The 24,810-nt window shown below is 41.5% G+C and overlaps 1 long non-coding RNA gene across 3 annotated transcripts in view; it reads left to right on the top strand.

The window, feature by feature from the left end:
* Positions 1-24,810, top strand: part of LOC112662414 (uncharacterized) — a 106,604-nt gene that overhangs the window by 59,899 nt on the left and 21,895 nt on the right. For 2 of the 3 annotated variants that reach the window (XR_003138507.3, XR_007401841.1), the window contains exon 7: positions 6,816-8,224. The exons of the other annotated variant lie outside the window; for it this stretch is intronic. This is a non-coding gene — a long non-coding RNA (uncharacterized LOC112662414). Of the gene's footprint in view, positions 1-6,815; positions 8,225-24,810 lie in introns of those variants that run through there. 3 annotated transcript variants of the gene reach the window in all.

Genomic DNA, 24,810 nt, shown 5'->3' on the forward strand with positions numbered 1-24,810 from the left:
TGAGTCCAGTATCTCCCTGATACCAAAACCAGATAAAGACACTACCACACAAAAAAAGAGAATTACAGGCCAATATCTCTCATTATATGATGTTAAAATTCTCAACAAAATATTAGCAAACCAAATCCAACAATACATTAAAAAAATTCATGCACCACAATCAAGTGGGATTCATTCCCAGGATGTAGGGTGGTTCAGAAAAATCAACATGATACATCACATCAATAAGAGAAAAGATAAAAACCATATGATCATTTCAATAGATGCAGAAAAAGCATTTGACAAAGTACAACATTCATGATAAAAATGCTCTGCAAAGTAGGTCTAGAGGAAATATAACTCAACATAAGAAAGACTTTATATAGGAAACCCACAACCATCATACTCATACTCAATGGTGAAAAACAGAGCTTTTCCCCTAAGGTCAGGAAGAAGACAAGGATGTCCACTCTCACCACTTTTATTCAACATAGTACTGGAAGTCCTAGCCTCAGCAATTGGACAACAAAAAGAAATAAACGGTATCCAAATAGGTAAGGAAGAAGTAAAACTCTCACTATTTGCAGACAAGATGATAGTATACAGAAAACCTTAAAGACTCCACTGAAAAATGATTAGAGCTGATCAACGAACTCAGTAAAGTTGCAGGATACAAAATCAGTATACAGAAATCTGCTGCATTTCTATACTCTAATAATGAAGTAGAAAGTGAAATTAAGAAAACAATCCTATTTACAACTGCAACAAAAACAATAAAATATCTAGGAATAAACTTAACTGAAGAGGTGAAAGATCTGGACTCTGAAAACGATGAAACACTGATGAAAGAAATTCAAGATGACTCCAAGAAATGGAAAGACATTCCATGCTTATGGGTTGGAAGGACAAATATTGTTAAAATGTCTACACTACACAAAGCAACCTACAGATTTAACACAACATCAACATTTTTTCACAGAATTAAAACAAACAATCCCAAAATTTGCGTGGAACCACAAAGACCTCAAATAGCCAAAGCAATATTGAAAAAGAAAAACAAAACTAGAGGTACTGGAATTCCAGTCTTCAAGTTATAATACAAAGCACGAGTAATTAAAATGGTATGGTACTGGCATAAAAACTAGACACATAGGTCAGTGGAACGGAATAGAAAGCCCAGAAATAAACTCACAATTATATGGTCAATTGATCTTCAACAGAGAAAAAATGAATATCTAATGGGAAAAAGTCTCTTCATCAAATGGTGTTGGGAAAACTGGATAGCTACATGCAAGAGAATGAAACAGGACCATTTTCTTTCACCCATACACACATCAAAAAAACCTCAAAATGGATTAAAGACCTAACTGTGAGACCTGAAACCATAAAAATTGTTGAAGAGAGCAAAGGCAATAATTTCTCTGGCATTGGCCATAGCAACTTTTTTCTAGATATGTCTCCTGAGACAAGGGAAACAAAAGCAAAAATAGGTTATTAAGACTATATCAAAATAAAAACTTTCTGCACAGCAAAGGAATCAATCAACAAAACTAAAAGGCAACCCACTGAATAAGAGAAGATATTTGCAAATGACATATCTGATAAAGGGTTGGTATCCAAAATATATAAAAAATTGATAAAACTCAACACCCAAAACCCAAATAATCTAATTTTAAAAATGGACAGAAGACAGGAACAGACATTTCTCCAAAGAAGACATTTAGATGGCCAACAGATGCATGAGAAAATGCTGAACATCACTCATCATCAGGGAAATGCAAATCAAACTATAGTGAGATATCACCTCATACCTGTCAGAATGGCTAAAATCAACAACACAAGAAACAACAGGTAGTTGGTGAGGATGCAGAGAAAGGGGAACCCTTGTGCACTAATGGTGGGAATGCAAATGGGTGCAGCTGCTGTGGAAGACAGTATGGAAGTTCCTCAAAAAAATGAAAATAGATCTACCCTACCATCTAATAATTGCACTACTCGGTATTTACCCCACAAAAATACAAAAATACTAACTCAAAGGGATACCTGCACCTCTGTGTCTATAGCAGCATTATCTATAATAGCCAAATTATGGAAGCAGCCCAAGTATCCTTTGATAGATGAATGGATAAAGAAGATGTGCTATCTATATATAATGGAATATTATTTGGCCATTCAAAGTAATGAAATTCTGCCATTTGCAACAACACAGGTAAAGCCACTTAATGTTAAGTGAAATACATCAGAGCAAGACAAATACCATAAGATATCAGTCATATGTGGAATTTAAGAAACAAAACCAATGAGCAAAGAGGGGAAAAAAGAGAGAGAGAGAGAGAGAGAGACAAACCAAGGAAGAGACTCTTAATTATAGAGAACAAAATGATGGTTCCCAGAGGGGAGGTAGGGGGGTGGTGGAGGAACAGGTCACATAGGTGATGGGATTAGAGTGCACTTACCATGATGAAAAAAAGTAATAAAATAAAATATTTTTTAAAGATTGGCTTCAAGTTAATTGAAAGATAGATTATCCTGAGAGGGTCTGACCTAATCAGGCAAACACTTCAAAAGCAAATCCAGGCCTTCTCTGGAAAGAGAGATTTGAAGCAGCATAGATGCTCTCCTGTTGGCCCCAAAGAAGTAACATGCTGTGTTGTGAAGGGGATCCCAAGGCAGGAAGTGGTGGTCAGCCCCTAGGAACTGCGGGCCTCAGTTCTACAACCAGAATGCACTGAACTCTGCCAACCAGGGAGCCTGGAAGAGGGGCCAAGGCCTCATCTGAGATTGCAGTCCTGGCTGACATCTTGATCTGAACTTCCTGAAACCCTGGGCAGAGAACACAGCAAAACTGTGCCTAAGCTTCTGACCTACAGAAACTGTGAGGTAATAGATAGGTATTGTTTTAAGCCACTATGTTTGAGGTAATTTATTTGCTGGCCAAGTCTAAACTAAAGAAATCTGATAGGCTCGTGTTGAATTCTTGCTTTCTTGTCACTATTCATATTAAATTGGACTAGGGGTATAGCTCAAGGGTAGAGCATTTGACTGCATATTAAATTGGACTTAACCTCTCTGAACCTCAGTTTTCCCACCTGCAAAATGGGGATTGCAATGCCTATCTTATAGATTATCTCAGTTCCTTGAAAGCAGGGACCATGTCTTTCCCTAGTATCTTTGATGCCTAGCACTGTGTCTACACATAGAAGGGGCTCAATACATTTTAGGTGGATGAATAAACGGTGCTCAGAATGTCTTTAAATCAATATGAGCACTGGGTGTTATACTGTATGTTGGCAAATTTAATTTAAATAAAATTTTAGGGCAGCCTGGGTGGCTCAGTGGTTTAGCGACACCTTTAGCCCAGGGCGTGATCCTGGAGACCTGGGATCTGAGTCCCACGTCAGGCTCCCTGAATGGAGCCTGCTTCTCCCTCTTCCTGTGTCTCTGCCTCTCTCTCTCTCATGAATAAATAAATAACATCTTAAAATAAATAAATAAATAAGTAAATAAGTAAATAAATAATAAAATTTTAAAAAACAAGTATAAACCCAAGCCTTTTCTTCTCGAATTTATTTCTAATTTAGTGCTGATATAACCCTAGCTCACTCATATGTCAAATTAGGAACCATCTAGATGATCCCTCAGGTGTCATCTAGCTGCAGATCTGTGATGTTGATGGATCTTGAAATAAGGTCCTAGGATAACAATCTTAAAGTTGCAGAAATGTTAGTATTCTTAGTGAGGACTTCAAAGGAGTATTTGTTAGTAAAATGCTCTCTTCTTCTGAGTCTCTCTCCTGAGCCAGCCACTCTCTCCTACCACAATCAATTATTAATATCCAGATGCCTCTGTCGAGTGTTTGTAGTATTAGTGCAATGTTTTGCCAGGTGTAAATGCAAAATATTTTTTAACAAATGATAAAGATAAATTTGGGTTCCTTATTTTGGATATTAATATATAGTTTAATCAACCACCTTTAAATTCCTAGTAATAGGAGAAATTTTATCACCCAAAAGTAGAAATAAAGAAGTACTTAGACTTAACAGTTGATGTAATTTTGTTTTATTTGCATTTTATTCTGCAGTGGTATGGGAGATTCAGTCGCCAACACTGACAGAGGGAGGCAATAAAGAATCCTCCTATAATTGTTGTGGCTGGGGTTTGCACAAATGAAACACACACACATTTAATTATAAACATGATCATAAATATTGACTTACCATTGGGATATTTGGCAACTGTCTTTGGATTAAGATCCCAGAGGGATGGTTGATTACTATCTAATAGATCTAATAAAATCCAATAGGGATCTAATAGAATGTTTATCCTCAGAGCTATTTTTCAACATTAAGGGATGTCCCTGGCTGATCCTACTTCTTCACAAGAGGAGATAGGAAAATGCTTTCTTAAAAGAGCAAGACTTGTGGGGAAGGGACATGAAGAGTTCTGTATTGTACACAGCACAGTATCTATCCTGAGCCATAAGTCATATGTTAAACTTCTCAGTTCAGAGTCAAAGGCCATGTTGCCCAAGAAGTGCCTGATGATCATAATATCTGAGCAACAGTTCGTGCAGAAGTCCAGGGGGATGACTGTGTGTGTGTGTGTGTGTGTGTGTGTGTGTGTGTGTGTGTGTGGTGAGGAGGAATGTAGTTTAAGGGATTAACCAATTCTCACTAATCCACCACTGCTCCCAGCAGACCCTTGGCTGTCCCAGGGTAGAAGAGGTACAACAGAGGATCTTACCATGAGTAGTAGGGTCCTGAGGGAGGAAAAGGCCCTCTGTCACTCAAAATGGCACCACCTTGCCCTCTAAGGGAGGAGAGGAACTGGTAGCCCTGTGCAGGAAGCAGAGAGAGAAGTGTGCATGGTCATCCAGAGACAGCAAGGAGAGGTTAAATGTGCTTATGTCTCTAAAGATGTAGAGACCTCAAATAGGCTGCCAACCCCACTCCTCCAAAGGGATGACTGTAGGCAGAAGAGCCCAGGATGGTATAACTCTTCCATTGCCTACCATTTCAACTGTTACATTCAGGAATCAGACCTAGACAGCATACCAGCTCCTGGGGTAACCTTGATTTATGAAGGGCACCCCCTTCCCCTTCATGAAGGGGTGTAGTGTGGCATAACAAAGGCCCATGTCCTGGGCTCTGAGACCTGAGTCACTTGCCGGGTGTGTCAGTTACAGAGTACCTTCTTCCTAAGCCTGGTCTCACTGAGTTAGCACAATAGCCTCAAGACATATTAATTTTTTATTTTTACTGTGATTATTGTGCTATAGAGGAGGCTACTGAGTCTCAGTGAGATTAAAGGGTTTTCCCAGGATGATAGTCAGCAAATGGTAAAGACCATTTTGGTCTCCAGGTCTCCAGAGCTTGACCCTATAATCCTGTGCTCTGTCTTTCTGACATTTCAGAGTAGGAAAGAGAAGCAAGGATCATGTCCATCCCCAGGCAGGGACCTCAAGCCCCTCCTCATTGCCATACTTGCCTGGACCATATTAAAAGTCAGTTTTGGCAGCAGCCCTTGAGCCTGTCCTCAGCCTGATTTGCTAGTCTAGGTGGTTCTGTGGGGTCCTGGCTCGAGTCTGGGGGCAGCTTGCCTGGTGAGAGAAGGCATGGTAAGAGCAGGAGCATGGAAATGGATGCAAGGTACTTAGTGGGAACATCGCAGGGAGGCTGCTAACCCCAGGTAGGTGTGGGAAAGATGCCCCTACCATCCTCCTGTCTGGAAGGTCTAGACATGAACTGTGCAGCCTGACAGACCTGGGCTGTACCCCACCTTGAGAAGTACTAGTTCTGTGACCTTGAGCATGGTTTTCTAAGTCTCTGATTCCTCAAAAGTAAAAGTAGGAAAAATAATTGCACCTCCCTGACATTGTTAAGAGGATTACATGAGATAAGGAATGTGAAGCACTTAGCATAATGCCAGACCTAGTGAAATAATTCCGTATTGATACATAAAGCATGCCTTGGAAGACTCATTCATTCATTTATTTGACAAGAATTTATTAAATGCCCAGTCTATGCCTAGCAGTATGCTAAAAACTCAATACTGGGGCTTTACCGACACAGATGTCTTTAGTGTAAAATCACACAAAGGTCCTTTATCCATAAATATTATAGTCTGAGTTGGTTTTATAAACATGGAAAATGGCTTTTGATGCATACATTATTCCTTTATTTATAGCATGAGGATATAGCTGGGTGCACATGGGATGTGGAGTGAGTGATAATGTACGCTTAGTACATTCTGTACTGGGCCAGCTGCCTCCTTACTCCAAGTCTTGACTTCTCACCTGCAAAATGGGGAGAACCATGCCTTCTCTATAGGACTGTTGAAAGGAGTAAATGGAAAATGGGTCAGGTACAGCCATCTGACTTAGGGCAGGTGCTCAATACATATTAGTTGTCTTTACATTGCAAAACATTTGGATGGAATTCTGTAAGCATGTAAGAAGCTAAGAAGTCACTGCTTCATCCTAGCAACCAGGAAAAAGCTGAACAAACTGAAAAATTGGCAACTCTTTTTAGATCCATAAAAGAAGTGAGGTCAAAGGGCAAACCACTGCCCCCCAAGTTGGGGAGAGTGGCAGACAAATACAGAGAATTACAATTGACTGCAACAGAAATGTCTATGGGGGGACGCCTGGGTGACTCAGTGGTTGAGCATCTGCCTTTGCCTCAGGGCATGATCCTGGAGTCCCGGATCGAGTCCCACGTCGGGCTTCCTGCATGGAGCCTGCTTCTCCCTCTGCCTGTGTCTCTACCTCTCTCTCTCTCTCTCTCTCTGTGTCTCTCATGAATAAATAAATAAAATCTTTTTTTTTTTTAAAAAAGGAAGAAGAAATGTCTATGGGAATCATGGGAACCAGTGACAAGGGAGAGAAACTGGAGCCATAATTGAGAAATTGCTGTAAGCTCTGTCTGTACAACTCTTGAGAGTTAAAAACTCAAGGGGAGCCAGTGACCAGGGACTCCCACACTTTTGTGATTTTACTTCCTGGAGCTCTACCAGATTCTTACAGTGAAAATTAGAGGGAAAAAATCCCTCAGGCTCTAGCAGGGGAAGAGGAAAAGGAACCTTTTTGAAATACTACAGAGCATTCTGTTCTTCTTAACAAAAAACAGACTATTTAACCAGAGCATCACTTGCTGGGGTATCAGACCCTGACTGACAGAGAGAAAGAAATACCCACTTCAAGGGCCCTCCAGCTGTCCTGTCCCACCTAAAGTGGAGGGAGCCTTGAGAAGCACTTCTGAAGTTCACAGTTTCCAGGCACAGCCTCACTAAAAGACCAAAACCTAGTCACAGGACTACAGAATGCTCCCCCTCCCCATACACCCACCATATCCCTAATGCCTATTTGCAGCAGTTCCTTTTAGCTAGTATATCATGTCTGGCTACCAAGAAAAATATACAGGGTATGGTAAAAGACAAAAAGAAAAAAGTTTGAAGAGACAGATCAAACATTAGAACCAGACTTGGTTATGGCAGGGATGTTGGAATTATCAGCCTGGGAATTTAGAGCAACTATCATTAATATGCTGAGGGCTTTAATGGATAAAGTAGTCAGCATTACAAGAATAAATTGGCAATGTAAGCAGAGAGATGGAGACTCTAAGAAAGATTTTTTTTTTAAGTGCTGAAGATCTAGAACAGACAACAAAACAAAACAAAACTACTTAACAGAAATGAAGAACACCTTTGATGTGTTTATTAGATTGGACATGCCTGAAGAGAGACTATCTCAGCTTGAGGAGATATAGAAACCTCCCAAACTCAAAGGCAAACAGAAAAAAGACTAGAAAAAAAAAAAAAAAAGACTCAGAACAGAATATCTGAGAACTCTGAGACAATTACAAGATAAACATAGGCATAAATGGAAATACTAGAAAGGAGAAGAAAAAGAGGAACAGAAACAATTTTTATTTGAAACAATAATAACTGAGAATTTCCCCCAAATTAATGTTAGATATCAAACCATAGATCCAAAAAGCTCAGAGAAGAATAAACAGCAAAAGAAAAACCAAAAAACAAAAAAATAAATCTGGGCATATCATTTTCCAACTAGAGAAAATTTTTAAAAAATTTTAAAGCTAGAAAGGAAAAAAATCTATAGAGGAGCAAAGATAAGAATTATATCTAACATCTCCCCAGCAACCATGTAAAAAGAGAATAAAGTAAAATAGTTAAAGTGTTGAAAGAAAAAAAAAAGTGTTGAAAGAAACACCCCTCCCCCCCCCCACAGATTCTGTACTTTGTGAAATTATCCCCCCGAAAGTGAAGAAGAAATGCTTTCTCAGACAAACAAAAATGGAGGGAATTTGTTGCCAGTAGAACTGCCTCACAAGAAATGTTAAAAAAAAAAAAAAAGTTCTTTAGAGAAGGAAAACAACATAGGTCAGAAACTTGGATCTACATAAAACAAGAGCGTAGGAAAAGGAAAAAGTGAAGGTGAAACCTTTCCTTTTTCTGATTCTTAACTGATGTAAGAGCTAACAAGATCCATATGACCTCACACCACTGTCTGGAAAGTTCACTTGGGATTCATCAGGGACTTGGGAATTCCTGCACATCATCACAGTGTAGTTCCTGGGTGACTCTGAGCCTCCAGTGCCCCTATTATTTCAGGGAGGCACCGACTGACTTGGGAAATCTAGCCTTGGCCTTCCGGGGTGTCAGAGCACAGAATCATTCCCTATGCAAGTAGCTCAATATCCATTTCCCACAAGGTTTGAGATTCTTGGCAGGGGAGGCAGCTGTGCCGTGAGGCCCAAATGAGAGACAATAGGGAGAAGAGGAATCACCACTCTGCAGGGACTCTCCCCACTGCCTTCCTTCTGTTCACCTGCCACACTCCTACCTCAACATCCTTCACCAGGCTACTCCACAGTGTATTTCTGAAAATTAAAATGCTTTTCTTCATTCATTCACTGAATATCAGTTGAACAACTACTTTCTACCAGGCACCTAAAATAATAAAATCAATCACCTATACCAACAAGAACAATAAGGGCACAGGTTTGAGAGCAGTGGGGAGAGAAAGGGAACATGTTCCCATGTGTCTCTTATGCTTACATCGATAATTAAATCTTTTCTGGGGAAGTGTCTTCCATCCCTTAATCCTGCTTTCCAGATGAAAGTAGAATAGAAATCTCACCATCTGGGATGCCTGGGTGGCTCAGCGGTTGAGCATCTGCTTTTGGCTCAGGGCATGATCCTGGAGTCTGGGATCTAGTCTCACATCAGGCTCCTTGCGTGGAGCCTGCTTCTCCCTCTGCATGTGTCTCTGCTTCTCTCTGTGTGTCTCTCATGAATAAAAAAAAATCTTTAAAAATAAAAACAGCAACACCTCACCATCGTACTTGAATAAAGCTAAGCATCTGGCTATCCCATACATCAGTAAGTCCACCATATGTCTACCTACCTGTCCTGTGACAACTGACAAGATCACAGGCCACATTTTGGTGTTATCCCTCAGCCAGCTCTCATTGGTTGGTAGGAAAGCCAGAGTCTGCCAACATTTTTGCTCCTATGTTTCCCCAATAGTTATGTGATTCCCTGGCCCATCCTTCAGAATATGCCACAGTCCCCATGCACAGGTGCCTTCCATTTTAGTCTGTGACAGCTAAAGGCTAAGGAACCCCTGTTCACCTTTCTGCTGGCCACTAGATTTAAGACACACAGACACTGCCATCCTAGAACTGACTTAGTAGGTCATGACTTAGGCTACATTTTTATGTTTACTTTCTGTATTTTATTTTTAATCATTTATTTAAAGATTTTATTTTATTTTATTTTTTAATTTTTATTTATTATTTATGATAGTCACACAGAGAGAGAGAGAGGCAGAGACACAGGCAGAGGGAGAAGCAGGCTCCATGCACCGGGAGCCCGACGTGGGATTCGATCCCGGGTCTCCAGGATCACACCCTGGGCCAAAGGCAGGCGCCAAACCGCTGGGCCACCCAGGGATCCCAAGATTTTATTTTTAAGTAATCTCTCCCCCCATGTGGGGCTCAAACCCACAACTCCGAGATCAAGAGTCACATGAGCCACTGACTGAGCCAGCTGACTTTTTGTATTTTTAAAGGCATATTCTGAGTTGTCAAGAAAGTGCCTGCATGAGCACACACACATGTGCATACATGTGGCCATGCCCCTTCAGTATAAATTATATTTTGGGCCAGCCTCTTAGATCACCAAGAACACGCCCTAATTTACAGCTGCCACAGGCAGGTCACACTGAGAAGCAGGCACCAGGATGAAGGAGGGTCTTGGCTAGAAGGGCACACATGGGCTATTTGGTCCTCGGGAAGGCTGAGTCTCAGCTCTCTTGAATGCACGTCCTACCAAAGAATTCTGACAAGCTTTTCCCTGGATCAGTCAATGCTCCATTTATTGTCATAAAAAAGTATATGACCTTGTGATCCTATTCCAGACCCTACTTATAGCAACACCATACCTAATAGCTGAGGGATAATTATACTCCCTTGCTATTTTGAAGAATCTTTCGTCAAAGATTTCAGGGAATTTGACCAATCAAATCATCTCAGCCCCGGCTTCTCCCATTGGACAGGTGGAGAAACTGAGGCATAGTGAAGCCAGAAGAGCATAGTCAAAAGGTGAGTCAGAAATGAAGCAGGGCCGTACCTAGTTATACCTGCTTCCTCACCTGTGGCTTAACCCCGGACTTCCTGGAAAGGTGTCGCTTCTGTATGGCTTATCTGTTGAATAAGCGTTGCAATGAGCTTTCCGATGTTTCCCAAGTTCTGAGATGGTTGTGTCTCGGAAGAGGAAGTACGCTCTGTGTGACTAAAAGGGCCTCTTGGTCAACACAGGTTTCCTGTGCAGGCTTACTTGCTGTCCTTAGAATTAAGCCTCTTTCCACTGTGATCCCTTTCAGCAGTTCATCAGTGAGATTCCTGCTTAGGAAGCCCCGCAAAGTCACATCCCTTTCTGCATCCTTCTCCTATCCCAGCTTGTAGCAGCAACACTTTTTGGGATGGTGGGATCATCTGTTTCACTTTCATTTCCGCGAAGATAAGTGTTAGTAAACCTTCCCCTCCCCCACCCCCACCCCCACCAGCCCTATGCCGGGATTCTCTTTCGCTGGGCAGCTCCTTGTTCTGCCCTTGTCTGAAGGGAGAACTGGGAGCATTGACACTTTTCCCTCTATCGAGAATGAGACATACTTGTCAAGATCACACAGAATTCAGGGTCTTATAGAGTTAGGAGCAAAGGAAAAATGCTCCCAAGGATAAGAAAACAGAGGAACCTCTGATTCCATCAAAACAACCATTACAGTAAACTCCAAAACAACGGCTTCTATTGCCAGCTGGCCATCATGCCTTTCCATTTTCATAGTAAGCAACTGTATGAATATATTTTTAAAAGGTAGGTGTGAGTGAGAACAGGTTTGGTTGCCATTTTTTCCTTTGGTAGATAATGAACTATGAATGCTTGCTTTAAGAATATTTGTAAATGTGCCCAGAGGTTAGTGAAAAATGAGAACATTTGATACAGCAAATAATACCAGCTTTGTGTATTCTCTAAGAATTTTCCTAAGCTTGAATCCTAAACTGGAATAATTTTCTCCTATATCCTCAAAGACTACATAAATGAAGAGCAGAGAACCTCGGTATAACCTAGGAAGTAATGTTTACAAGCAAATAAAGGCACTCATCAGTTATCTGTAGATAAGTAGACTTTAAGAAAAAAATCATATTAAAAAAAAATCTCTGAGTAGCTCAATAGTTGACAAAACCCAAGCATTTAAGCAAGTCCTAATACAGAGGACCCTGATCGTTTTTTGTGACTTGGTGACTTTTAGTTTGTACACTTTTTAAAAAGATTTTATTTATTTATTTATTCATGAGAGACAGAGAGAGAGAGAGAGAGAGGCCTAGAGACACAGGCAGAGGGAGAAGCAGGCTCCATGCAGGGAGCCCGATGTGGGACTCGATCCTGGGACCCCAGGATGAGGCCCTGGACTGAAGGCGGCGCTAAACTGCTGAGCCACCCGGGGTGCCAGTTTGTACACATTTCTACAGGACAGAGCTATCTGACTTTTCAGACCTCAGCCAATAGAAAATAGAACTTTAAAAAAGGGAGATTAGAGCAAACAAGACCAGGTAACAGAAGTAACAGTGAGGAGTGACAGCCAGAGGAGAAACAATAAACAAAACCAAAACCATAAGTGTGATTCATTAAGAAAAAAGTTAGACCATGTTCATCATCCTTCACAGGTAAATCCCTTTTTAGAAAGGTGGTTAGGAGGGTGAGCTGCAAGCAGGTGAAATATTCCCTAAGGTGGAATGTGGCATGTGACTTTGTCATCAAGGAAGGATTCTGAGGCTTACTTAACACCCTTCCACTGTCATGCTAATAGGTGGGTGAGGCGCTGGCTTCCTGCCTGATTCACAGTTTTACGGGCAGCTGCTGGCTTCTTAGGCTGCTTCCCCTCCAGTAAAAAAGGGGAAGAAGCTCACAGTACTTGGTAGGGAGCCTGGGAGACCTTTGATGGCAGGTTCCAAAACGAGGCCCGCCTTTATAATAGGGCAATTATGCTTTAGGCTGATTGGTGCAGAGACGCCATAAAGGCACCTTTTTGGAATAAAGACAAAATAGCACGAGGGTGTTTATGTTTGGGGGCACTGAGACAACACCTAGAGGCACAGGAAGCCCGCAGGAACCCTGGGGGTGGGCCTTGCACACCTTGCACACCCAGAACACTGCATTAGTCCTAGCTAAGGGGGGAGCATCCAGGAGGAGGCGCAGCTTCCGGTTGACCCCTTGTTAGCTTCTGTGTCCATCTACATCCCCTCTGGGGGACCTGCTCACCCAGGCAGTCTGCCAGACTCCCTGGTAATGTGGGGCAAGCAGTCAAAGGACAGGGACGGTCAGGGCCAAGTCCTCAGAGGCCCCACCCCTGCCGCTCATCCCCTGCCCACTTTCCTCCTGCCTCCCACTGCCATGCCGTCTTCTAGACTGTGTGTTAGCTTCTGGAGATACCAACGTGAGGGTGGGAGGCAACTTTTTAAAAATGCCAGTGGAGGTTCCCTCTCCCCAGTCTTCTTGATCCCATCCATGCTATCTAATAGGAAGCACGGTTGAGCACCTGCCATGTACCTCCTCCCAACTGATGTGTTGGGACCATAGTTCTTTCTCCAGTCACCCACTGAAGGACATTTTGGTTGCAAGTTTTGGTTATGGTGAATAAAATCATTGTAAACATCGCGTGCAGGTTTTTGTGTGGAAATACATTTTCAGCTCCTTTGGGTAGATCCCAAAGAACACGATTGCCAGATCACAAGGTAAGAGTATTGTTCAGTTTTGTAAGAAACCATCAAACTGTTTTCTAGAGTGGTTTGTCCCACTTTCTTTTCCCATCAGCAATGAATGAGGGTGCCTGTTACTCCACATCCTCCCCAGCACTTGGTGTTGTCAGTGTTCTGGACTTCCATCATTCTAATAGGTGTGTAGTGGCATCTCAATGTTTTAATTTACATTTTCCTGATGACATATGACATGGAGTATCTTTTCATGCGCTTATATGTTGTCGGTATATTTTCTCTGGTGAGGTGTCTGTTAAGGTCTTTAACCCAATTTATCATCAGGTTATTTTTATATTGTTGACTTTTAAGAGTTCTTTGTACATTTTGGATCATAGCCCTTTGTGAGATATTCTTTTGCAAATATTTTCTCCCAGTCCACAGCTTGTCTGATTGTTCTCTTGACAGTGTCTCTCACAGAGAAGTGTTTAATTCTAATGAAGTCCAGCTTATCAATTATTTCTTTCTAGAGTGTGCCTTTGGTGTTGGACCTAAAAAGTCAACATGAAACCCGAGCTCATGTAGGTTCTCTCCTATGTTCTCTTCTAGGAGTTTTATAGGTTTGCATTCTACATTTAGGTGTGTGATTCATTTTGAGTTAATTTTTGTGAAGGGTATAATCTCTGTTATCTAAATTCATATTTTTACCTGTGCATGTCCAGTTATCCCAGCACCATTTGTTGAAGAGGACCATTTTTTTTAAAAATTGGTTTCATTGAGTTGCAAATTTATTTCACTTATTTATATTTTTCAACTTGTGCCTTTGAATTGATTTCTCCTTGGAGATTTTTACTAACGTGCCAACCCAGGAAATCTACCCTTTAAGCTTTAACCAACATTTAGGTTTTCTTGCTATAATTAAAGTTAAAAATGTGTTGTCTAATCTGCCTTGAGAAGAAACAGGAACCCCTCTGGAATTCTTAAAACGTTTTGTAATAATCTAGTTAGCTTGATATTAGAATTTTCCTTTGTGTTTACAATTTAGATTTTTCCCCTTAACTTTATTTCATTATGTCTGATTATATCTGTTCTACAGCACTACTTAATTTCTCAGTCTTGCTTTGTATTTTGAACTAATACATGTTTAACCACTGTATAATTATTCGGCATCACTCCAACTACATTAGACAGCCCCTGCTTTTCTAGATCTCCTACTTTAGAGCCAGCAGGGGTGTCTGTGGGCTAAGCTCTGGTCTCTCATATAAAGTAACAGGCCTTCAAGTCTTCCTTAGTGAGAAGTGGAGCCTGTCCCCCCACCAGCGTTCCCACTGTGAGCATGTCCCCAAACACAGAAGGAGGTTAAAATGGTTCCTGGTCTCCACCTGCCAAAGTTTGACCATCCCCTATGGTTAGAAAAGCCTTGAAGAGACATATAACTTAACACCTTTATGACAGGAAAATGAGGGGCAGATATGTGATCTGTTGTCCTTCTTTTCCATCTCCACTTGCCACTACTGGGAAAATAGAAAATGTACTATGAGCAGCATGTACCTAACTGTTTTACAGAGAAGACCTGGAAATCGTACACATAACTTCTGCTCATAGGCTCATGGGAAGAACCTAGTCACATGACCACTTAGCTGCAATGAAAACATCATCTTCAGATGGCTGTGTACTCAGTTAAAGCCTGTCACTGTGGAAAGAAGGGGGAGAATGAACAGAAGCACAATCAGGTGTCAGCCATAGGTATGAAGACCCGTTCCCGAGTAGAACTAAAACCCCAAAGTCCAGGCATCAAGAACCCAAAGAGTCAGACAAATTCTCTGAATAGCTTCTGGTTTCTTCACCTGGCTTCATGTCCTCTTAAACACATTGGATGGCCTCTGACACTGTGGCTACTGGAGCGTTATTTCTAAGAGCCCACAACAGCCAATGGATGTATTCCCCACCAAGATTTGTTGAGGATTTAATTCTTTGACATTTCTTAGGCTTTCTGGCACACTTGATGAATTTTAGCTGGTCTCCCTCCCTCTGTCTATGGTGACCTTATTTTTAGGAAAACAAAGCACATGTGCACTGACACATGGTTTGACAATAGAATAAGACAGAGGACTTTTCCAGGACTTTGAACAGTCCTGGAAAAACTGGCACATATGGTCACCCTGCCCATGCTCATATATTCTGTTACTCCTGTAACACCTCATTGAGGGGCCTTTGGAAATCATTTCTTTCCCAATAGAGTTGTTATCCACATAACTCCACACTCCTTCTTGGCAAGCCACGCTGATGCAAAAACACATGGCATGAAAGCATGAAAGAAATAATAGTTGCCTAAAATAGATTGCTTTTCCAACTAAAATGTTTAAAAGTCAATATAGAATGCATCTTTTCTAATACAAAGAGAAAAGGAGAGATTTTGCAACTACAATAGTCATTAAACAATATTGTCCTAGAATAAGACAGGGTCAGAAATGTTCAGTAACATTTGTCCAGTAACATTTGTAAGGGAGGGCATAGAAGAGACTCAGATAATTATCTTCAGAGACTGAAGATAAAGTCTTATTGCTGGACTAGTTACAGTAAGATTTTCAAAGGTGGTAAAAATATTGATCAAACCTTCATTGTTCCTCAACCTTCCTCAGCTAAGAAATCCTTAGCCTGGCACTCAAAGGCCTTCAAACTTAAGGTCCTAGTCTCATTTATGAGCACAGATGCAAAAATACAACTTAAATATCTTTAAGATAATGTATTATGACCAAGTAAGTTCAATTTTAGGGATGCAAAATGGTTCAGCAGCAGAAACTCCATTCCTCTAATTCAATATGTTAAGAGATTGAAGAAGGAAAGCCATTTGAGTATCACAGTAGATACTGAAAAGCTTTTGATTAAAACCAATCCCTATTTCCATTAAAAACTGGAAACTTAGCTACTGGGAACACACAGCAAACATGATACTTAGTAGTGTGAAGTAATATTTCCACAAAGACAGGGAAAAAGTGGTTTATCTTCTACCTGTGGTACTATTCACTGGAGTCTACTAAAAGTCTTACTAAATCAATAAAACTGTACAAGAAAAGTAGTATAAGGAAAAGGACCCAATTGTCACTGTTTGTAAACAATATCATTGTCGAGATACAAAATGCAAGATAATCATGCAAGATAATCAAATGAGAAATTATTAGGCTGTTAAGAAAGATACAAAGTTCCCACATTATTAATCTATAAATTCAATTCAGTTCTAGTTAAAATGTTAATTGGATTTTTTGATAGCGCTTGATGAACTTATTTTAAAGTTCATATATATGGACTATTTCTAGAAGGGCAGATAAGAAACTGATAACATTAGCTGCCTCTTGAGGGAGAATTGAATGATAAAAGATAGAGAAGGAAGACTTATTTACTTACTATTAACTCTCCTGCCTTTTTTATATAGTACCATGTATTTTTATTCCCTAGACAACAAACCAAATAAAACTAAAATGTAGAGAGAAATATATTTTTTTAAAAAAACACTAAGATGTTTTGAAAAAAAAAAAAGCATAATGACATCAAATAGGAAAATATGCAATAAACAAAGCCAAAATAAAAGGCTTTGAAAAAACAACAACAACAAAAAACAAAATAAAAGGCTTTGGTATCGAGACATAAATAGTTGAACACATCAATGGAGAAGAATAAAGAGTTAAAAACAGAGCCATGTACATATGGCAGCTCACTTTGTGATAAGAGAAGCATTTTAAATCAATGGGTAAAAGAATGGACTATTACATAAATATTGAACTTTTCAGTTCCCTCTCTGTAAATGGGGACAGTGCCTTCAAGACCTTCCTGGCAGATTAATTGAGATGATATATAAAGTACGAGGCAAGGTGCCCAACTCAACAAATGCTACTAGTAGTGGTAGTCATAGTAATACCATGATGAGAACTAGTAATAAAAGATAGGACAGTGTAAAAGTCAAACCGTGTGATATATATTATATACATTTATACTTGTAGGCTACTAGGAAGCTGCAACAAGCCCCGAATATTTAATATGGCCTTGCATTTCTACAGTGATTTTTGCTTTTTTGGAGTCAGTCTTCTCACATCATCTCATTTAATCCTCTTGACACCGGATCAACAGTTTTTTGGTTTTCTGGGTTTTTTTAACCTGTCCAAGTACCATAAACAGGGCATAGATAGCAAATGCTCAGGCTTAGAGCATAGACTTAAGGATGGTATCTAGTGCAGTACTGTGAACTCCTTCTTCATTCTTGCCTAAAGATTTCCCCAGGGAGTCTCTGAAGTTGCCTTTCCAAAGGCGGAGGTGGGGTGGAGAGGGGGCTTCAGTGGTTGTTATCTTGAGCAGCGTTTAAGCTGTGTCTGCAATGGATGGGTGTGGGTGTTGATGGCCTGGATGAGTCTGGATGAGTGAGCAGCAGGCCAGGCCAGCACCTCTCAGCAAGGTTGTGATGGGTCCGTTAGCATGTGGCACAGGGAAAGAAGACGAAGCGGGTGTTTCTCATGACTGCCCTTTCTGTGACATTCCTTTGTAATATCACCTTCCACCTTTACTTGGTTTTTCCTCTGGACACTGCGTTCCTTTGTTAGGATTTCTAGCAATGAATGAAGAGTCAAAAGCAGGCATCTTCACAGAGGTCTTGACCTTTCCCCCAGTGTAAGACTGAGTCCATTTCATATTTCTAACTTCTTTCTCTATGCTAAGTGTCCCCTTCTCCGTAACCTACCTCCCACCTGCTAAGCTTTCTCACCCATGGCCAACCCATCTCAGACCCTGACATCCCCTGCTGTCACTCATCATAGTAGGGTATGAACTCACAAAGGCTCTCTGGCCATATGTATCCCAGGGCCCAAGGAACTCTGTGGCCTGCAGGATTTCCAGAGTGCTTCAGTGCTCTGGGAATCTGAAAGCCATCAGCTCTATTCAATTTACAGAGGGGTAGGAGGGGTCACAAAATGACTTAAAAAATAATTGCTCTGGCATCTTTTTCTTCACTAAATGACATTCTCAGCTCTCAGCTGGGAGTTGAACTAAACCCAAAGTAGGAAACTGATATTTTAATTTGAATTGAAACCAAACTCAAATAACAATGTTGTTCTCTCTTTGAAGTTTGAACTGGATCTGACCTGGACAAAATCCAGAAAATTTCTTACCCTATTCCTTCTCTCCAAAAACAACCCACAAGATGAGCCTAGATCATTCTGAATTCTAAACCTGCTTCATGTTTTGTTATATTTTTCCAACTGAGTAGAATAATATGTTAAATAATTTTTTAAAAACTGTTTTATTACCCTGATGAAAATATGACTTTTTAAATACAGATTCTATCTTTGTTGCTGAAAGAATAATAAAAGGAGTGGATAAGCTTCAAAAGTTCCCTTTGGTAATCAGAAAATTGTTAAACACCGGTAGAGAATTTGAAGTTCTATACTGTTTTCCCAATTTTTGTGTTTCTTTTTCCAAGTGATGAGTTCAGGAGCTACACAGAAAATCTTTCTAACTTGGTGAATACTATATCACCATATTTTTGCTAGGTCTTTAAGGAATTTCAGTATGAGAGGGTAAGTGATAGTAAATGTAGATTTTTTGAGTCAGTGGTAATATCCCCTCAAGAGCTGACACAAATGTACAACATGGCAGGAGCTCTGCACCTATTTGTTGAATGAATGAGTTGAGAGAAAGGTTCCTCAGCCTTTTTCTATTCAACAGTGCCCATGAGACCTTTGGTCTTGATTTCAGATTTTTTTTTTTGGTTCAGTCTTTTAGTCTTCAAGGCTTGTCTGTGGGTCTCTCAGCCCTGTAACCACCTCCCTCATTCCCTGTGAATATCTCTGTTATTCATTTCCTTCCTGACTTGTTAATTTTTCACAAGAATTTGTATTACGTGTGTGTGGCTTTTCTGAATATTTGATCTCTAATATGCTGTTATCTTTTTTGAATAACTCTTTATTAGAAGTTTCAATGTTGTTTTCTTATACAGAGTTGTGGTTGGTTGGTTTGTTTAATGCACAAACATAAAGGGACTATCTATGATTGAAGAAATGTCTTTTTTTTCTTTAGACACCTGACATAGGCTAGCTCTTACACTGTGCTCAATTTGACTTCACACTTTTAAAAATTTATTTCTTCCATATTTATCTTTTATCTATGGTTAGCACTAGTGCCTTCCCTTGGACATAGCTGATGGGCATTTCCCCAAATTGTACATGGAAACTCTGAAAAACAGTGGACAGGAAGAGAAGTAACCTTCCCCCCTCTCCTCCAAACATACCTTCTGCCTTCAAGTTGCTCTTCTTGGCATAGCCTCTCTTTTCTTCCCACAGACAGTACTTTCTTTCTGTTTCTAATATTTCCAATCTCAATTCTAACAGCCAGTGCTGCTATAAGATTCACTCCAGTGAGAGGCGACAGGGAAAGCCGAGGTGAGTAAATACACAAGTGTACATCTCTTGCACAGCAGCTATGTCTCTCATCTATTTTCCACTGAGACAGTGCTCCCAACCACTGGGTGCAAGCCCAGGACTGTCCCTCAAGGTGCCCCCCACCCAACTAAAGGTGAACACATGATCTGAAGTGAGCAAATGAGAATCTTGCCCCATAGAAATTAGATCTCACACCATGTGACACAAGGATCCAAAATGGCAAAACAGGTTCATCTCAAAGGGCAGAGCTGCTCATTACTTCTCATTCCCTGGATCTCTGGAGCTGCCCTACTTCCTGTCTCTGCTGAGGCCTTTTCCTGTGATTCTCTGGGCTGCCGAAAGTCTTTCGATACATCTCATTTTGTCTCAGTGATCCAAAGCTCATCTCTGTTGTTCGCAACCTAAGAACCACGAGTAATACAAGTGTTTGCAATTCTTTGAGAGTTTCCTCTGTTTCTTCTTTCTTGTGTTTCCTCCAAGACTCTGCTGCTGCCACACAGATCAGTGTGGATCCTTAACCCTCGGCCACCAGATTGCTGATTGCTTAAGTCCACTTTCACTGGCTCCTTTCCAGATGCCTGAGCACCCACCTTTGCTTCTCTTGATCACCACTTTTTTTTTTTTAGAAAATGTGGAACTATCCTGTTTATATTAAAATCAGCTGTCACTTGGGGATGACAGGGTACATTTCACTGCCATTTGGAGACCAGTTGGAACTCTAGCCCTGTTTATTTACTTAAAGAAAAACCAGCTAAACCAGAATGAAATCCCTCTGCTAGAATTCCTCCCGCTTCACTTTCCACCTGGGCTCTCTCTGACAACAGGTGACCTTTGGGTGAAGTTGATACAAAACAGTGAGAGACAGGATTCCCAGTTGGATGACATTTTTAGCACAGAACAAGCCTTTGTAAGGCAGCACTGTGGAGAGCTTTCACAGGGAATGTCAGGCATCTCGTCTGGGACCCACACTGCCTGCCTCCCCCTCCCTCTTGCCTCTTCCCCTCTCCCAGCCTCTATTTCTGCTTCTCCGTACCTCTGGCCAACTGAGGTCCCCTCTGCAGGGCAATGCCTCTGGGAAAGGCTCTAGGACTCCTCAAAGGCCTCAGATCGGAGTCAACGCAGCCCTTCTGCTTAGCTGTTAGCAGGACCTAGCTGATCGGCTTGGTGGCCCTCAGCAACAAAAGTGGTGGTTTTTGTTTTGAGTAGTCAGCATCCACCCTGGCAGTCTTGAATCTTCCAGAGCAAAATGCTCTATATAGCTTGGTGTGAGCTTCTGGAGGGCAGGGTCTGGGTCTGGCTCCTCTCTCTCCCGACTGATGGATTAAACAATTGACTACAGTATAGCAGAGCACATATACTATTAAATTTTTTTTTACGCATTTTTTTAAAATTTTTATTTATTTATGATAGTCACACAGAGAGAGAAAGAGAGAGAGAGAGGCAGAGACACAGGCAGAGGGAGAAGCAGGCTCCATGCACCGGGAGCCCGACGTGGGATTCGATCCCGGGTCTCCAGGATCGCACCCTGGGCCAAAGGCAGGCGCCAAACCGCTGCGCCACCCAGGGATCCCATACTATTTAATTTTAACCCCTGATCAGCACAGAGACACAAGAGTCACCTAAGCAAAGTGGAGAGAAGGAACATTCCACGGCCTTCCAGAGGAGGAAGGGTTTCATAGTGAGGGGTTAAGAGTATGACACTGCACTCAAACAGATCTGTGTATAAGGCCTGGCTCTGCTATTTAGCTGTTAATTTAAGTAAATTACTTATATTTTCTGAGCCTTGTCTCTAACTTGGGGATAACATTAGTACTTATCTTCTAGATTTTTTTTTAAGATTTTATTTATTTATTCACAAGAGACACAGAGAGAGAGTCAGAGACACACGCAGAGGGAGAAGCAGGCTCCCTGCAGGGAGCCCAATGCAGGACTCGATCCCAGGACCCTGGGATCACACCCTGGGTGGAAGGAAGGCAGACGCTTAACCACTGAGCCACCCAGGAGTCCCTCTCCTAGATTTTTTGGTGACAACTAAATGAGATAAAGCCAGTATGGAGACTGGTGCATAGTAAGAGTGCAAAAATATCAGCTATTGTTATTACAGGTAGTAAAATCATCAGTAACTAGCTCTTAGGGGAGGAGCAATCCTTGTGTGTTTGGCCAACACTGGGGCCTTTCTGGAAGCAAAGTCCTTCCCAGAGACATGGGACTACAGACCACAGAGAAGGTACCCCCTTCCCCTCTCCCACCCTGCACGTCATAACGGAGACCAGCATAGGACACATCAAACCTACAAGAGTTTGCCCTTCGCCACGAACATCACGCTATTGCACAAGCCCTGAGGTTTAGAACTAATCCCAGGGAGAAGGAAGAGGAGAGGGTGAATCCTGTAGTTGCAGAAGTTTGTGAATAGACAGTCCTACTTGCTACACCTGCAAAGGTCTGTCCTGGCAGAACTGAAACCATTGTCAAACTATTTGGCTTGTGAATGCAACAGTCCCCCCTCCCACAACCTCCTCACCGCCATCTTTGCTGTCTCTCCTCAAGTCTGGTCAGAGGAACAGCGGGACCCTGCTGCAAGGGTTCACTGGCATTCAGATAGAAAAGTCTGGACCAGGGGCACCTGGGTGGCTCAGTCAGTTGTCTGACTCTTGGTTTCAGCTCAGGTCATGATCTCAGGGTCGTGAGATCAAGCCCCACATTGGGGTCCACACTCAGTGCAGAGTCTGCTTGATATTCTCTCTTCCTCTCTTTCTAGCCCGCCCCACTTTCTTTCTCTCTCTCTCTCAAATAAATAAATAAAATCTTAAAAAAAAAAAAAACGCCTGGTGTTGATTCTGTACATAAAGGATTGCTGGTGGGGGATGGACAGGAAGACATGGACTCTGCAGACGCTCCTGAGTGAGAACTGTAGGGAACGTTCGGAGGGAAGGAGGTAGAGAGGAATGGGGTTTTGAGCCCAGATGGCTGACAGGATGATGATGCCAGGAATTGAGACATCAGGAGGGACTACCTTGAAGGTGAGTGGGACTGAGGAAGATGTTCTCAGGCAAGACGAGTTAAGGTGCTGATAGGATGTCCAAATATAAATATCGGGCACACTATTGAAAAAGTGAGTATAAGTCCAGAGGAGTGGCTCTCAAACTTTTGGCCTCAGATGTCTTTCACACTCTTAAAAATATTGAGGACCAGAAGAGCTTTTGAGTAAGTGGGTTTTATCTATCAATGTTTATTGTATTAGAAATTAGAACTGAGAGATGCCTGGGTGTCTCAGTGGTTGAGCATCTGCCTTTGGCTCAGGGCATGATCCCAGGGTCCTGGGCTCGAGTCCAGCATTGGGCTCTTAGCAGGGAGCATGCATCTCCCTCTGCCTGTGCCTCTGCCTCTCTCTCTGTGTCTCTCATGAATAAATAAATAAAATCTTAAAAAAAAAAAAGAAATTAGAACTGAGACATAGAAAATATTTAGTAAAAAAAGAAAAAAGAAAAGAAAGAAAATATTTAGTGATTTGTTTACAAGTAACAATAACCCATTACACATTAATATAAATAATGTTACCATATTTTCCTAACCAAGAAAAGGATGAAATTAGTGATTGTTTTATATTTTTGCAAATCTCTCTAATGTCCAGCTTAATAGAAGACCTCTGGCTTCTCAGATCTGCTTCTACATTTAATTGAGACAAATTGTGTTAGCTGCAGTATAGGATGAAAATCCAGATTCATACAGATATTTAGTTGTAAAAAGGGAGGATCTTCTCTCTCCCCCTAGGGATCCCGGAATGGTACTTTGAGAACTGTTGGTCTAGAGAGAGGTCAGGGCTTTAAATGCTCGTTTTGAAGTTCTCTGTGCAGAGATGAGGGCTGCTGGTGTGGTGGCAGGAGAGCTGTTGCATGCAGGGAGCCAGGATCCGAGCTGTGGATCTGTTTGTGTGGTTGGTCCTCAGTACTCACCAATTCTGCACCTGCAGATTTGCCTACTAACTATTTGTGACTCCAGATCAATACCTGTGGCACCGCGGGGTCATCCCCAAACACGGTGCAGATAAGAGAGCCGTTGAGTCATCTGACGTCCGTGCTCCCCGGCTGAGGTCACCCCAGGCAATTGCCTGCTTTTTTGTTGCTGTTCTCATGTTGTCAACAAGCACCCTTTCTGTAGTCTATTTGGTGCCACTTTTTCCACATTTTTGTGCTTTTTGTTGGTGGTTTTGCTGCTTCAATGGTGCTCAAATACAGTGCTGAAGTAGTGTCTAGTGATACCAAGCACAGGAAGATTGCCATGTGCCTTTGGAGAAAACACTTATGTTAGATAAGCTTCATTCAGGCACGAGGTAAAGTCCTGTTGGCCCTGAGTTCAATGCTAACCAATAAATTAAATATAATACGAATTAGTATATAAAAATAATAGGTTATATATAAATCAGTATCTTAAATAAGATGTTTTTATTTTTTAAGGTTTTATTTATTTGGGACACCTGGGTGGCTCAGCAGTTGAGTGTCTGCCTTTGGCTCAGGGCCTGGTCCCAGGATCCCGGGATCAAGTCCCACTTTGGGCTCCCTGCATGGAGCCTGCTTCTCCCTCGGCCTGTGTCTCTGCCTCTCTCTCTCTCTCTTTCTCTCTCTCTCTCTCTCTCTCTGTGTGTCTCTCATGAATTAATAAATAAAATCTTTTAAAGATATTTTTTATTTATTTGACAGAGAGAGAGCACAAGTACGGGGAGCAGCAGGCAGAGGCAGAGAGAGAAGCAGGCTCCCCACGGAACAGGGAGCCCGATGTGGGGCTGGATCCCAGGACCCTGGGATCATGACCTGAGCCAAAGGCAGATGCTTAACTGACTGAGCCATCCAGGTGCCCCAATCAAGTATTTTTAAACAGAAATATACATAAAACAAGGCTATTTATCAGCGAGATGATGAAAATTCTGTGACCAGACGCTGGAAGAAACCTACACTTGTCTTTCCCCAGTGCAACGGTTCTAGGTTTGTGGCTGCGTATGGAGCATAACTGCCAGGGATAATGAGAATCTCCTGTACTTGGAGGGGAAGGGAAATCAGTCGGGATGTGGAGAACCACGACAGTCATTCCAGTAAGAAAAAGTTTCCAAAAGGAAGTTCTGGTCAACTTGTCAGCTA

The sequence above is a fragment of the Canis lupus genome, chromosome 13 (assembly GCF_003254725.2).
Source record: "Canis lupus dingo isolate Sandy chromosome 13, ASM325472v2, whole genome shotgun sequence".
Lineage (NCBI taxonomy): Eukaryota > Metazoa > Chordata > Mammalia > Carnivora > Canidae > Canis > Canis lupus.